Below are 15930 nucleotides of genomic sequence, written 5' to 3'. Positions count from 1 at the left end.
CAAAGGAGCATTAGAGCCAAACCTAAAGTTAAAACTACTATAGGAGTATTTTATGATACTAAACAATAACAACAAGTGTAAAGACTTATCGATTTCGTACATCAGGAAGCCCTAGGATCAAACATTTAATACTATAGTAGAATTTTAGAATACCATCTGACCTCCACACTTAAATCTTCTACATGTATCTCATACCTCCATTCTCGCAAAGGTAACATGGCTGAGCTGCACCCCGAGGACCCCTACTAACCTGCGGTAATAGCCAAATGAATGGATCGAGGAAGAACCAGAGGAAGTGCAAGGGGAGAACCCAAAAGTAGGCCCCGGAACACCAAGTAATGGACTACGAAAGAGAAGACTCTGATGAGGGAATGGACGAGAGTGAACACGCCGGAGAGATCCCTAGAAAGCCTCACCCTTCGGGAGCAATACCGAACCAGCAAGCAGCACAGGAGGACCTTACCAACCGACTACGCCTTCTAGAGGAAGAGGTGGTCACCTTAAGGCGACAACTCGTTGAAGCTGAGGCTAGGGCAGCCTTAGCAGAGTAGAGAGTAGAAGAGGCCACTCGTGAAATGAGAAAAATGGTTGGACACCTTGTGCACTATTTAGGCATATGAGAGTCACTACACCATTCGCACTAAGTCCTAGGTTTACGATGTAATTCGTCACAACTAGTAGTAGTAAATCAAGAGAGGTACGCCCTCCAAGAACTCATGTAACCTGAGCCAACTTAAGGATCTAATATCTATAATCTGTTAGGGTAACTTAACATTTGTACAATACCTATTTCTACATGCTACCATTAATACATCATAGGGATGTAGGTCGAAAAAACGAGAATCGTGCAACAAAACATATGATTTATATGCGTACATGCATAAGTTCATATCTATAATCATAGATGAGATACGACTAGAAATAACCATAGTTACTCACGAACCTGTTTCTCATCATGCAACAGAATCATGTCTTCCCATGGAAACAACCAGCTAGCCGACGAAACACCAATTCTGCAGATAGACCCCACAACCATCCAAGCCGCTGTAACAGCTGCCGTCACAGCCGTCATGGCACAACTCAACGCCAACAACCCAAATGGAAATGGAAACGGTGTTTATAATTCCAACCGTAGTAACAACCAAGGAAACCAACAAGGGACAACTTACCAAGACAGCCCAAACTCCAAACCTAAGGTCATGAAACGAAAGCTAGGGAACAAGAAAGGAAGCAGTTCGGCTCAAGGGATTACCAAAAGGCAAGAAGTTGTAGCAGCCCCTACCCCCACTGGCCCTACTACCTCAGCACCGAGAAGACCATATCATGGAAACCTCCCGCTCTGCAGCAAGTGCAGTTACCATTATCATGGAGTATGTCGGGAATTACATTGCAATAGGTGCAACAAGAAGGGGCACACCGCCCGCCACTGTAGGGCCCCGACCCCATACGTCACTCCAACCCTCAACCCATAAGTAAGTCCAGTATGCCATACATGCGGTGAAACGGGACATTTCTATAGGAATTGTCCAACAGAGAAGAATGACGGAGGAACAGGAGGAGTTTAACAACTGGACATGAAGGGGCAGCGAGGAACCCTACCGAAATTTTTGGTACGTTTCCAAATTACAAAAAAAAATTATATTAAGCATCGAATTTTCACCAAGATTTTTGTCAGCAAAAATCATAAATTGCTCCCTCATCCGAACTAATCATATCATTTGTAGAAAAACTAAAGATCCTTGCGGAAGTCATGATAACTTAGTGTAAACGTAAGGCCGTGTGTAATTAAGATTTTACAAACTTAGAGTACGTGGTTCCGCCTTAATTCATGTTCCTTGTCAGACTGTGGATTTAGGGCATGACCACTCATTCTACAATCTTTTCAATCTTAAATTATATATGACTAGGCTACATCAAACCAGCATAGAGAGGTCTAATAGAAATCAGACTACGAAATCACATCGTTTATACCAAGGCACTCGTATTTCTAGGACACCCAAAAAAAATTCAGAACGAAATAACCACAGTAGTAAGACCAAGGCCGAAATTGGTAACATTACAAAAGTGTACATAGAAAACACTATCATTTCGAACAACCATCCCTTTCAGATCAATCCAACATCTATTACAATAAGGAACCCAACGGTGTCAATTGACATGGGCTGACTTGATCCTCACCATACGACATTCATGTGCCAACGAGGCTCTTCGCCTTAACCAATCGATTAACGAAACCCCTACAACTTATAACAACAATCCTCAAATTATCCCGGGCATCTAAACCCTTAGGTACCCGTGCAAGAGATACTACGCACTTTCCTAGCCCATAATAGGGATAAGAATCAAGAAGCAAAGGACACCGAGGGTAACCTAGAGATTTATAACCCCCCCCCCCTAAGATGTTTCCAAAGTCCTTTCGGAAATATCACCTACATGCCAAGTTGAGTTTGGAGATCGACTCAACTCATGGAGCTATTCTCATAGCCAGACCACCAAGACCACCTAACACCAACATAAACACCAAAGGTATCAGGTCGATGGAACGACCCAGTAAGTATGAGAGTTATCAAACAAAGACTTGAACCTCAGAGAGCGCCTATCCAAATCATAAATAGGAAATGCTAAGTGTCCATAGGACCACTGACTACTACGAATCAAACGAAACCATCCTCAAGGATCGATATCCCCTATCCCGAATCGAAGACTTACTCGACCTGCCCTCAGGAACAAGCAAAGATCGACCTCCCACTAGTTCAGGATCCAATAGTAAGAAACTCCCATGCCAACTTAAGAAGTATGAGGCCAACTATATTGCATGCAACTTTAACCTGGCGACAACGGTGTTCGCCTTAAAGTATAGAGGCGCTACTTTTGGGACGCCAAATACACGATCCTCATTAACCGTGACCACCCATTCACTTCACCATATAGGATACAAAGGAAGAATACCTCTGTGATGGGCTGAGATGACCAACACCCAACTAGCCAAAGGGCAAGTACCCGATGACACTGTCACCGGCCCCGAAATCACCGGGGTGGAAACCGAAGAGATCACCCAAATCCGAGCATGACTAAAGGCATCTAGGAACTGACGAAGGAACTATGAAAGTAAGAGACAAAAGTCCTTGGGATCCCAAGTCAGTGATCGTGAACTACTAAAAACCCCATTTGGAAAGAGATAATAGGCTTTGGGAAAGCATAGGAAAGCGAACCTGAGACACATCGAACCTTTGAAAATCCTTGCTAGGATTGGTATAAAGGCTTATATACTCCGGCTACCGCCTGAACTCAACAATGTTCACCCTGTCATTCATACACCCAATCGAAAGAAAGACATATCTAACGAAACTCTCATTTTCCCGCTTGATGAAATTAAAGGGAATGAAAACCTCTTTGTCGTCAAAGAACTCATGGAAGTAATGGACCAGGAAACCAAAGGAACAAGTTCGAATGCCAGTAGCGAAGGTCAACTGAATAACTAAGCAAGGACCAAAAATCTCCTAGGAACAAAGAGACTAGACAAAACCAAGATACCCGCATCTTTTCCTTAGTATTTGAGAGCAACTTTAGAAACGAATTCCGGGACGAAATTCCCTTTAACGGGGGGATGATGTCACAACTAGCAAAATTGGGTTACGAAGTTGGCCCTTGTACAAGAAAAACTCCTTGTGTAATCTTGTAACGTTCATTTAGTGAAATTCAAACGTCAATGATATTAAGATCATACTTGCGTACATTGTCATGTAAGTCAAAACAACCATATGAAGACCCAAAAACTTGATCCAATAAGACAAATCCAATCATCTTTGGGCCTTAGCCCAGGAATTCTCAACCCAAAACCCTTATTGGGCCTTATTGGGCCGTGAATACCTTTCTTGGGTCATAGTGGACCGAATACTCCTTTTAGAATTATTTTAGGGCTAAAACACTCTTAATGGGCCTCATTGGGCCATGAGAAATTATTTTATGGCCTATATATATATATATATATATATATATATATATATATATATATATATATATATATGTTTTGGGCCTTCAACACCGAAAACCCTATTGGGCCATGGAGTTCTCGGTCACAACCCAAACCTAAGCACAAAAGTTGTTTCCTTCTCCCCTATCCTATTTCTCGGCCCTATTTAAAAAATGTGACAATGCTTATTGTGGTGACACCTCACTAATACATGGAGGTAATCCATGAAAATTTCCCAACAAATACCTAGAAAATTAGGAGATTAACCATTAAGCAATGACCACATTACTCTCTCTCTTCTCTCTTCCCTTAAACTCGACCTAACCCTCTTTCCCCTCTCCATATTCATTTTCAAACTTCACTTCCTTCAAATTTTTCTCTCAAATCCTCTAGTGTTCACTCAAGAATTTTCAAGCTCTTCACCATCAAAAATCGAATCAAGGCTCCTTGGTAAGTTCATATTAAACTCAAGATGTTTTACTTCAAAGTTTATACTAAGATCATTCTCCTTACAACCCCATTTTCGTGTATATGGCCTCTAGAACACCCACACTTCGAGATTTTCACCAAGAACACAAGTTAGACTCAAATTCTTCTTCATTTTCTCCTACATTTCGAAAATCCCCTCAAGAAGACAAGCTAGGCCCACAAATCCTTCACCTTCTTCATCCACATCTTGAAAACACCAAGGTGAGCTTCATACCCCCATATCTTTCGTAATTTTCATGTTTTCGGGGGAGGATACAAGTCAACTCTCATTTAACCGTTGAATATTTGCATGTACCATTATGTTATGTGTTTAACTTTTGGGCTTTTACTTAAATATGATGTTAATCACATACATCTTTAAGAAAATATGAGAAAAGTGTGTATTATCATATATATTACATGTAAACCTTTAAATGTGAGTTATATACTCAAATATAGCAAAAATGAGTGTTGTATTCAAACATGCTTAACCTAAACTTAACTAACAGCTCTCAACAGAAACGTTATGTGTCATTCACGGACTGTTTTGACCACCTTCAATGTAATATGTTTCAAAACTGTTTTACATACACAATGTTCAGGTTTATACCTTTAAAATGATTACTCTCACGCGTTCATACGATGTTTCTACAATTTTTGGTGATTTTTACAAAACTGCCTATCGTTTTAGGAATAATCTCGGACCAGTCTGTGAAGGTGAACACTTTCACACTGTTTTGAGGCCATTAAAATTTATGAGAAAAATTGTGAACAACGTAGACTCAATTTCCAAACACCCAGAGATTGCGGATCCAAATTTCAGCTTACGATTATTTTCTATAATTTATTTAAAAATAGGGACCGAAAAGCCAAAAACCTGAAAATTGTTTTAACTTACTAAAAGTGCTTATACTTGTGTTTAAATGTAAGTTTAAAGGTTGTAACCTTTTGAAAACACCCAGAAATGATAACTTGCATGTGCTTATACACTTGATCATATAAATATTTTCAATTACACTGGATATACTCAAGTCGTTTTACAAGAAAGAGAAGTCATAGTTTACGTAAATCTGTTAAGGAACTTGTGAGACTTTCCTTCACCGTAGCTACCTAGTGTACAACCGTAAGTCCTGTAGTTATAACCAGAGTCTCCTGGAGGGAGAGCGAGAGAATGTGTATAGATCTATACGGGGTTGACAGCCCCGCACATGAGCTGTTCGCTACAGCTAGACTAGGCCAGTCTAGGGTGACAAATGTCTTACCTTAAACAAGTCGACGCCTGAAAACGTCATGACAGGCAGATCAGTCATATCAAGCATGGTTATAGCGACTCACATAGGGGTTAACAATATGATTTTGGTTTACGGGAAGCTTACACTTCATCAGTTTTATTAAGCTGTAGAACTGCAAATGATTTTCCAAGTATTCAGTTTCTTACACTTCCGGTCTTAGGGTTTAAGAATACAGTTTTGGCTTACATCAGAAAATATTGGATTTTCTGGTAACATTCGCTTTACTTTTACAAACAAAAGATAACAAAGGACAGGCATGCATATATTCACAGTTTTGGAACGAGACTTGCAAATCATTTTCATAGAAAATATCGGATTTTCTTGAAGAACTACGAGAACTATTCTAAACAAGTGCAAAACCAATTTTATACAAAAATGCTTATGAACTCAACAACTTTTTAGTTGACGCTTTTCAAAACAACTTGTATTCTCAGGGAACCAGTAACAGGTAATCCGCTCTGCTATGAGATCAAGTGGTGCGACTTCAAGAAATTTTACTTCTTGTTATTTTTGTGTAATTGTTAAACAAGTACAATTTGTCAAACAATGGATGTTGGTATATTGCAATGTATGATGTTTGGTTGTTATGTTTCATTCATATTCAATTGTTATGATATTGTACATGAAGTCATCCGCCACCGGACGTTTCTGCCGTCCTGGTTCGGGGTGTGACACCTATCTTCTTCCTACATATTGTGTGGAAGCTCTTCATATGGCTACCCACTTATTAAATATGTTTCCATCTACCAACCTTCAACATGATACACCATTCCACAACTTATTTAACAAACCACTCATCTCAACCTATTAATGTCACACCCACATCCATCAAACCCAATTCTGGCGATAACTTCCCATCGATGACCCCATCCCCACTCCCCCTCACCACCTACATCCACCTCTATCAACCCCTTGGAAACCAAACCACCACCTTGACCCAACCATCTCCCAAAATCCTTCCTATAAATTCTCACCCCATGGTCATCCGTACTAGACACGGCATCTCCAAACCAGTACAAAAACTAAACATTCACATTGACTCCACCCCATTCTATCTTCCTCACACTTACTCCCACGCCTTCCAAGATCTCAACTAGTTTAATGTTATGATCGAAGAATATAATGCACTTATTTCTAACGGAACTTGGATATATATGTCTCGGCCTTCTATGTTAAGGTTGTTAACAATATCTGGTTGTTTAAAAGGAAATATAATGCAGATGGGTCCTTAGCTCGGTACAAGGTGTGCCTTGTTGCAAACCGACATAGCCAACAACCCGGTATTGTTTGTGACGAGACCTTTTGTCTGGTTGTTAAACCTATAACCATTCGGATTGTCCTCAGCCAGTCTATATCTTACAATTGGCTCGTTCATCAATTAGATGTAAAGAACGTGTTTCTTCACGACCATCACCATGAGACTGTCTACATGCATCAGCCTCCTGGATTTTGTGACCGCACCTTCCCGAATCATGTATGCATTTTTCAACGGTCTCTCTTTGGCCTCAATTAAGATACCCAGGCTTTGTACCTTAGATTTGCTAACTTCATCACCAGTTACGGCTTAATCAAAAACTAATCAGATTCCTCTCTCTTCATATATATGCAAGGTACCTAGATTGCTTATTTGTTATTATATGTTGATGATATTGTGTTGACTCCATGTTCCACGGGCCTCCTTCAGCAGGTTATTACTATTCTTCGTTCAGAGTTTCCCCTATCCGATCTTGGCTCTTTGAACAATTTTCTTGATATTGCAGTCATTAGAGATCGTTATGGCATATTTTTATCTCAACAAAAATATGCCACATAGATTCTTGAGCGGGCTAAGATGCTTAACTATAAACAAGATTACACGCCAGTTGACACGTCAGGCAAGTTTGATGGCACCGGAGCTCGTGTCTCTGATCTGACTCTTTATCGGAGTCTTGCATGTGCTCTTCAATATATGACTTTCACCAGACCCAACATCACTTAGGTTGTTCAGCAAGTGTGCTTATTCATGCATGATCCCCGAGAGCCTCACTTGACGGTTCTCAAGAGAATTTGATGATACATCTGTGGTATACTTGATCATGGTTTACACTTATATGTCATTCCCTCTTGTGGTCTGGTGGTATACTCTGATGTTGACTTGACTGGGCAGGTTGCCCAACCACTAGAAAATCAAACTCCAGTTATTATGTATTTTTGGGTAAAAACTTTCTTTCATGGTCCTCTAAGCGCCGAGGCATAATCTCCCGGTCCAGTATCGAAGCCGAGTATCGTGGTGTTGTGAATACTGTAACAGAGACATGTTGTCTTCACAATTTACTTCGTGAGCTCTACTATCCATTGTTTTCCTCTACTCTGGTCTACTGTTATAATGTTAGTGTGGTTTACTTGTCCACAAATCTCGTTCGACATCAACCCACTAAACACATCGAGATTGCCATAACTTCGTCCGAGACAAGGTTGCTATAAGTCATATTTGTGTGCTTCATGTTCCTTCCTCGGCTTCTTTCATCTCTATGCAAATATTTTCGCCAAAAGGCTTCCGACATCTCTATTTCTTGACTTTAGAGTTCGTTCGAGATCTTCCATTACGATGTCGGGGAGATGTTAGGCGAATATATGCATTTGTTGTACCTTTGTAGAGGCCCGTAAGGCTTGTATAGCCCATCTATGTGATAATGCATTGAGTTCATGGGAAAATATTTTATTAACACAAAGTAATTTTGGATTAATCAAATTCCCCTTTTGTAAATCTTATAATACTTTCCTTTGTGTACTCTAATTTTGTGTCAAGGTGTAAATATGAACGAACAATCGTTCTCGAAGCCATCAGCCATAGTATCATGATAATAAATTAGAAACTCAATTTAAATCAAATTAAAATCTGAACTTTCTTAACTATACTTTTAATCTCAATGGTTTCTTAGTTTTTTTTTTTTTGGAAGAGAACTTCCCTGACGAGGGTTTCCGGGCCAGCCTTTCGCGCACCGACTAATCCTCCGCTGCGAACATGAGACTATGTTTCATGCCCTGGAGTCACTGTTGGCGAACCTCCATGGCCACAGAGGCTGAGTAGTATCAGAATTTGAACATGAGTCAATAAGTTATTCACCATATCTTCCACATGTCTTACCAAGTAAGCACAACCCAAGTGGTTTGGTTTCCTAGTTTTTTATTTTTATTATTATTATTATTATTATTTTTTAAACATCAAATCTAAACTACTCCTACTATATTACTCGTAAATTCACATATATCTCCAACGAGACTTGAACCCTCAACCTCAAGTAGAGAGGGTAACACCAGATATTGTTGGGCTAGAAGCCATTTAATTAACAACTAAGACTATGTACATCTCGAGTACAAAAATTCAATTGTAATCAAAGAGAAATAGGCTTAAGCCACAACTTGCATTTCCCCGGTACTCGTGTTTCTTGCTGCACAGGGATCATCAAATCACGCCACTTCTGAACTAGATTTGATGTCAAGATTCGCAGACCGTAATCCTCACTAATCTCCAGAACCTCAGGCAGCCCGTTAATGCACCCATTAGACATACCAACATCAATCCTTATCGCTTTGTTATTGCAAGCTGCGTTTATGCCACCCTTTTGAATAGTATGACCCATGATCATCCTCCTTGCACCTGGAATTGTCGCAAGAGTATGTTCCAGCATACTACTGTCGCAATCATTAACCACTTTGTTAGAAAATTTTTGTAACCAAAAGAACTGAATTCTCGGTCTTAACTATATCCGATGATACAGTCTCTCTCAAACCAGTAATCCAATCCCTCACCTCTTCGTTAATCCGTTCAATCCATAAGATACATGGTCGGGTAATATCCCTCCATGAACAAACACGGATTCCCCTACAACAAGCACAGTCAAGTTTTTTTTGACAAAAACCTACGTGCTATAGGACCCTGACGTCTCAATGCAGCAATCCTGGCTCTAAATCCATTTACATATTCTTCTTTAATGCCAGGAAAACTTGAAGGAATCCCATCGTATAAATCTTTAGGTTTCTTTAATCCATCGCATAATTGCTTCATGTTGTTGACTGTAGTAAACCAATCTGCCCAGTTTGTTGGGGTTGAAACACACTTTTATTCAGAACTAGAACAAAAGAGAAGAGCTTACACACTCAATATTACAAGAAAAAAGAAACAACCCTCTAATACTCACTCTAAGTATTACACACTACACTCTCTGTTTTGTGGTGTCTTACAACTGATATTACAACTTCTATTTATACTAAAGCTAGCCACTATAAGTACTGTGACAATTTATTGTGTTCACCGTGTGAAATAAAGAAGCTGCCAATTCTAGTTGTTATTGTCAACAAAGGAGGCATTCATTTGTCAACAAAAGAGGGTGGTGCAGCTACTCATGGCAGGTTCACACCCAAGTAGGTTTACACTCACATTCTCCCCCTTAAACCTAACTTGGCTCGAGATTCGTCACTCCGATCATGTTTCGCATTTCACCATGTTTCACGTATGCTAAAGCCTTTGTAAAGATGTCCGCCCGTTGATCCTTCGAGTTGACATATTCCACTATAATTTGCCCACGTTCAACACATTCTCGTATGAAGTGATAACGAATGTCAATGTGTTTGCTTCGACCATGAAACACAGGATTTTTCATCAATGCGATTGCTGACTTGTTATCGACATATAAGGTGATAGGCATAATATGATGTCCCGTGAGCTCCTTCACGAGATTAGCAAGCCAAATGGACAAAGCAACAGTCTTTTGCTTTTGGGATTGCCAAGTTATCGCATTCCTTCCCAGATAGAAAATCATTCCACTTGTGCTCTTGCTATCAACATAACCTTCTGGTTGGGTGACATAAACCTCCTCTTTGAGATCTCCATTGAGAAAAGCCGATTTGACATCGAGATGGTGTACAACCCACCCATGTTGAGCTGCTAAGGCAAGAATGAGCCTTACGGTGTCAAGTCGTGCTACCGGTGCAAAAACTTCATCAAAGCCGACTCCTTCCTTTTGTACAAATCCTTTTGCTACAAGTCGAGCTTTATGCTTCACCACTTTTCCCAAGTTGTCTTTCTTCACTTTAAACACCCATTTCAAACCGATTGCTTTGTGTCCGGGTGGCAAATCGGTAAGTTGCCTTTTCTTGTTCTTCTCGATTGCATCCAACTCTGTTTGCATAGCCTCCTGCCATGCCTTAGAGGTTACCGCCTCTTTAAAATGCAAGGGTTGATCCGCTGCAATCATCAACAATTCTCCGGGTTCAAGGAACACATTTTCGGTTTCAGAATAAGTATCGGTTAACGGACGCAATCCCCTTGGCCCAATCTCACTAGAAGGGCTTTCCATATGGGGCGAGGTTGAAGAAAACGGGGCTGAGACAGGAGTATGTGGAGCTGGTTCAGGCTCGTCAAATTCAGCATATGGTTGTCCAACTTGGATAGCATCGATTCCTGGACTGTTTGGTTGTTCCAGATTGATTTCGGGGTCATTATGAGGTGTTTCGAGGTGTATTTGGGGTTGTGGTTCAATTATGTTAAAGGTCTTAGGAGTCGCCATCTCTTCTTCTTTGTTTTTGTACCAATTTCATTCTTCTTTTTCGTCAAAAACAACATCGCGACTAACTCGCAACTTTCGGTCTTGCGGATCAAACAAACGGTTGCCTTTAGTTCCATCTTCCACACCTAAATACACCATCTTCTTACTTCGATCATCAAGCTTCTTCAGGTGACCACCTACAAGTTTAGCAAAAGCAACACAACCAAAAACTTTTAGATGTTCAAGGTTGGGCTTTTTGCCAAACCACGTTTCATAAGGCGTCTTGTCGGGAAGTACTTTTGTTGGCAGGCGGTTGAGAAGATAAACTGCATGTCTAACCGCTTCTCCCCAAAACTCTCCCGGAACATTTCTACCTTTGAGCAGACTTCTTGCCATGTCCATAACGGTCCGATTTCGCCTTTCTACAACTCCGTTCTGTTGAGGCGAATATGGTGTCGTAAGATGCCTTTGAATACCATTTTCTTCACAAAATAATGAGAATTCTTTTGAAGTGAACTCTCCCCCTCGGTCCGTTCGAAGTGTCTTTATTTGATAACCCGAATTCTTTTCAACCATCAACTTGAACCATTTGAAAGCGCTCAAGGCTTGAGACTTCTCCGATAGCATGTAAACCCACATCCACCGGCTAAAATCGTCTACTAAAAGGAGAAAATATTTACTCCCTCCAACAGACGTAGGTGTGATCGGACCACATAAGTCCGCATGAACAAGTTGTAGAGGTTTTTGAGCCCGAAAAACTGTATGATCCGGGAAAGGAATTCGAGTTTGTTTGGAAAGAACGCACCCTTCACATACTTGGTTTGGGTGCTCAATCTTTGGGACTCCGATTGCCATATTCTTTTCGGACAACTTCTTTAAGGCGAGAAAGTTAACATGACCGAGTCTAGAATGCCATATCCAAGCTGGTTCGTCTTTTGTTGCTAAAAGACAAGTCGGTCTACCGGTCCTTAAAGGAGTTTTATATAACTGGTTTGGGGATCGTTTAACTCTCAAAAGTAGAGTTTTGTTTCTGTTAAACAATGTCAGATCCGACCCATCCATTATGACCCGACTCCCTTCCTCCGTCATTTGTCCAAGACTAATAATATTGTTTTTTAAACTTGGAATGAAATATACCTCATTAAGGAGTCTTTGGTCGCCATTTTTGCTATCGAATAAAATCGACCCTTTTCCTAAAATAGCGACGGTCGAACCATCCCCAAATTTCACATGGCCCGTAACGTGCTCATCTAGTTCGCGAAACTTTGAGCGGTCTCCAGTCATGTGATTGCTAGCACCGTTGTCGAGATACCATACCTCAGACTCGACTCGACTTTCTCCCGATGCAAGAAGATTAACACAAATCTTCTCTCTTAGAGACACTTTTTTGTGTGCATATTCTTGTGAGGTTGCCATCATTAAAATAGGCTCTTCTTCTTTGGCTTGAGTGAGGTTTGCCTCCTCACCTCGATTCTTGTTTGGACACTCCGAAGCATAATGACCAAATTGTTCACAAGTAAAGCATTTGACTTTACTTTTATCCTTTCGAGAAGGATTATGGTCATTCCGATTTGTATTGTACTCGCGACCACCTCCTTGGCCACGTCCACGACCTCGGCCTCGTCCCCGACCTCGGTTACCATGTCCTCCTCGTCCTCTTGAAGTGTTTGACGAGTTTCTCTCGCCAGTTTGCTTCGAACGAGATGCCCACTCGGCATGTGTAAGCAATAGAGAAGGTCCTTCTTCTTTTTCTCCATAGCTACGAAGTCTCTCTTCATGGGTCTTAAGACGACCCACAACTTCTTCCACCATCATATTCTTCAAATCTCCGAATTGCTCGATCGATGTTACGATTTGTATAAATCGTATCGGTACGGCTCGCAAAAACTTCTTCACAACCGTAATTTCTTCAATCTTTTCACCTAGAGATCGAATACCGGTTACGATAGTATTCAATCTCATGGAAAAATCATCTACCGATTCACTGTCTTTCATCCGGATCACCTCGAAGTCACTTCTCAAGGTTTGAGCTTTAGCCTCCTTGACCCGATCGGCTCCCATGTGCATCATCTTGAGCGTTTCCCATGCTTCTTTAGCTGTGTCCTTCTCAGCTAACATCAGAAGTACGTCCTCTGGAATTGCTTGATAAATAGCCGCAAGAGCCATCCGATCTTTACATTCGTCCGTTTCTGCATTTTTAATTACATCCCATACTCCTTGTGCTTGTAAATTCACTCGCATTTTTATGGCCCACACCGCGTAGTTCATCTTCGTGAGCATTGGATAGTGTAACGTAACGCTACCGTCTTTCCCGGTCCTTTGAAAACTTTCAACTCCGGCTTGAGAAGATGACGAGGTTGGTGTAGTCATTCTTGACATATACTTGGGCATACACGAGTAAGAATATATATATATATATATATATATATATATATATATATATATATATATATATATATATATATATATATATATATATATATATATATTCTTTTTTTTTGAAGTATGGGGACCAATATGAACTTTTCAGAAGTTCAGGGGGCAAATAGAACTTTTACAGAAGTAAAACAGGGGCTAAATTGAAATTTTTCTGAAAAACGGGACCAAAATTGCAATTTTTCTGAAAAACAGGGGCAAATTGCACTTTCCGGAAGAACAGGGGCTAAACTGTAATTTCCAGAACTTTGGTCAGCTGCTGACGTCACTGCTGATGTCACTGCTACAGTGCTTGCTACAGTGTCGTCTTCTCCGGCGAACCCTGGTTTTTCCGGCGACTTTTCCGGCAGATTTGACCAACTTTGACCGGTGATTTGGAGGCCTTCCGGTGGTCAAAAAATTTAAAAACAATATATTTTCGGAATCCTCAGAACGAGACCATTCCAACGGTGTACTCCGAAATTGTTTTTGAGACAAAAAAATTTCGACCAAAAAACAGAGAATGCTTCCTCCGGAGCTTAACCAAGCTCTGATACCACTTGTTGGGGTTGAAACACACTTTTATTCAGAACTAGAACAAAAGAGAAGAGCTTACACACTCAATATTACAAGAAAAAAGAAACAACCCTCTAATACTCACTCTAAGTATTACACACTACACTCTCTGTTTTGTGGTGTCTTACAACTGATATTACAACTTCTATTTATACTAAAGCTAGCCACTATAAGTACTGTGACAATTTATTGTGTTCACCGTGTGAAATAAAGAAGCTGCCAATTCTAGTTGTTATTGTCAACAAAGGAGGCATTCATTTGTCAACAAAAGAGGGTGGTGCAGCTACTCATGGCAGGTTCACACCCAAGTAGGTTTACACTCACACAGTTTTGGAATTCATCAACATAAGATCGATGAGTACACCGAAAATTACCATTAATATTCATGATTTTGTGATTGCCATTCAAGGTGATGACGTTGCCGCCGACCTTAGCAGCCTGTCGTTTTAGTTTCTCGAGAAAGTAAAGGATTTTGAGTTCATGTCCACCACGATCGAGGACGTCACCGACTTGTACAAGAGTGGTGTTGCCACCAGAACACTGGTCCTCGGAGTCGATGAGACTAGCGAAGCGGAGTGCTTGTTTGGATTTATAAAGGTCGCCGTGGAGATCGCCTATGGCTGTTAGACGCTTAGGAGAAGGGTAGAAGGTTTGAGTAAAGGGAGGAGATGGAGGATCGGGTAAAAAGGTACCGGTTACGCAGAAGTCAACGAAGGTATCCACGAATGATGATACAAGATTGGGTAGGTTTTCGCAGATGATGTCTGCAGCCATTAATTGTCTCCCGTTATGGAGGGAGAAAGACGAATTGTGTGCAGTGAAATTCTTATTGAATGTGTCCGGTATTAGTATTTCTCAGGATTTGATCATTATACTTATCTTATAATATTTAAATATAACGATTTCCTTTCCATATATAAGGTTATTGTATTGTATATACATTGACATTGTTGATGATTAAAAAAAAATAAAAAAATAAAAAATAAATAAATAAAAAGTAATATATATATATATATATATATATATATATATATATATATATATATATATATATATATATATATATATATTTTTGAGCCTCTTCCCGTCTCCTCGACTTTCTTTCTTTTTACGATCTCTCTCTACCGGCATTGGCGGAACCTATGGGGGCTATAATACCAATATAAGGCATGTTTATTAGTTTTGATAGTTATCCATTTATCCTATAATTTTCATAACCGTTTGATGAAAATTATTGTAGGTTTGTTTTTAGGAAAACTACAATAAAAGTCTCTACATATTGACTTTATAATCGATTTAGTCCCTATATATTTTTTTTATTCAATTAAGTCTCAAATACTGGTAATCGAATTCAATTTAACCATTTCACCCGGTCTACAGGTCGTCCAACTTTCAAAAATTACATTTTTGGTCCAGATTTTAAAATTTAGTACAAATTTGGTCCAAAATTTACAATTTTGGCCCAGTTTTTAAATTTTGTTACAAATTTGATCCAAACTTTATCCATTTTGACCAAATTTTAGAATTTTATTATGAATTCATCCTAACTTTAGCTTTTTTTACAACTTTTTTTCTCAAATAATTGTTTCTAATATTTTTTTTCTTTATAAAATCATATTTATACAAAAAAACGTAATTTCACATAAAAATCTTATATTTTCTATTTAAAACTTTTTTT

General features: G+C 39.7%; 1 pseudogene; it reads right to left on the bottom strand.

Moving 5' to 3' along the window:
- Nucleotides 1–9107: 9107 nt before the first annotated feature.
- On the bottom strand, nt 9108–15026 carry LOC145157736 (shewanella-like protein phosphatase 2 pseudogene; annotated as a pseudogene).
- Nucleotides 15027–15930: the final 904 nt, after the last annotated feature.

Source organism: Lactuca virosa, chromosome 2 (assembly GCF_052849685.1).
Source record: "Lactuca virosa cultivar CGN04683 chromosome 2, Lactuca_virosa_CGN04683_v6, whole genome shotgun sequence".
Lineage (NCBI taxonomy): Eukaryota > Viridiplantae > Streptophyta > Magnoliopsida > Asterales > Asteraceae > Lactuca > Lactuca virosa.
This window is presented reverse-complemented; position numbering and strand designations above follow the sequence as displayed.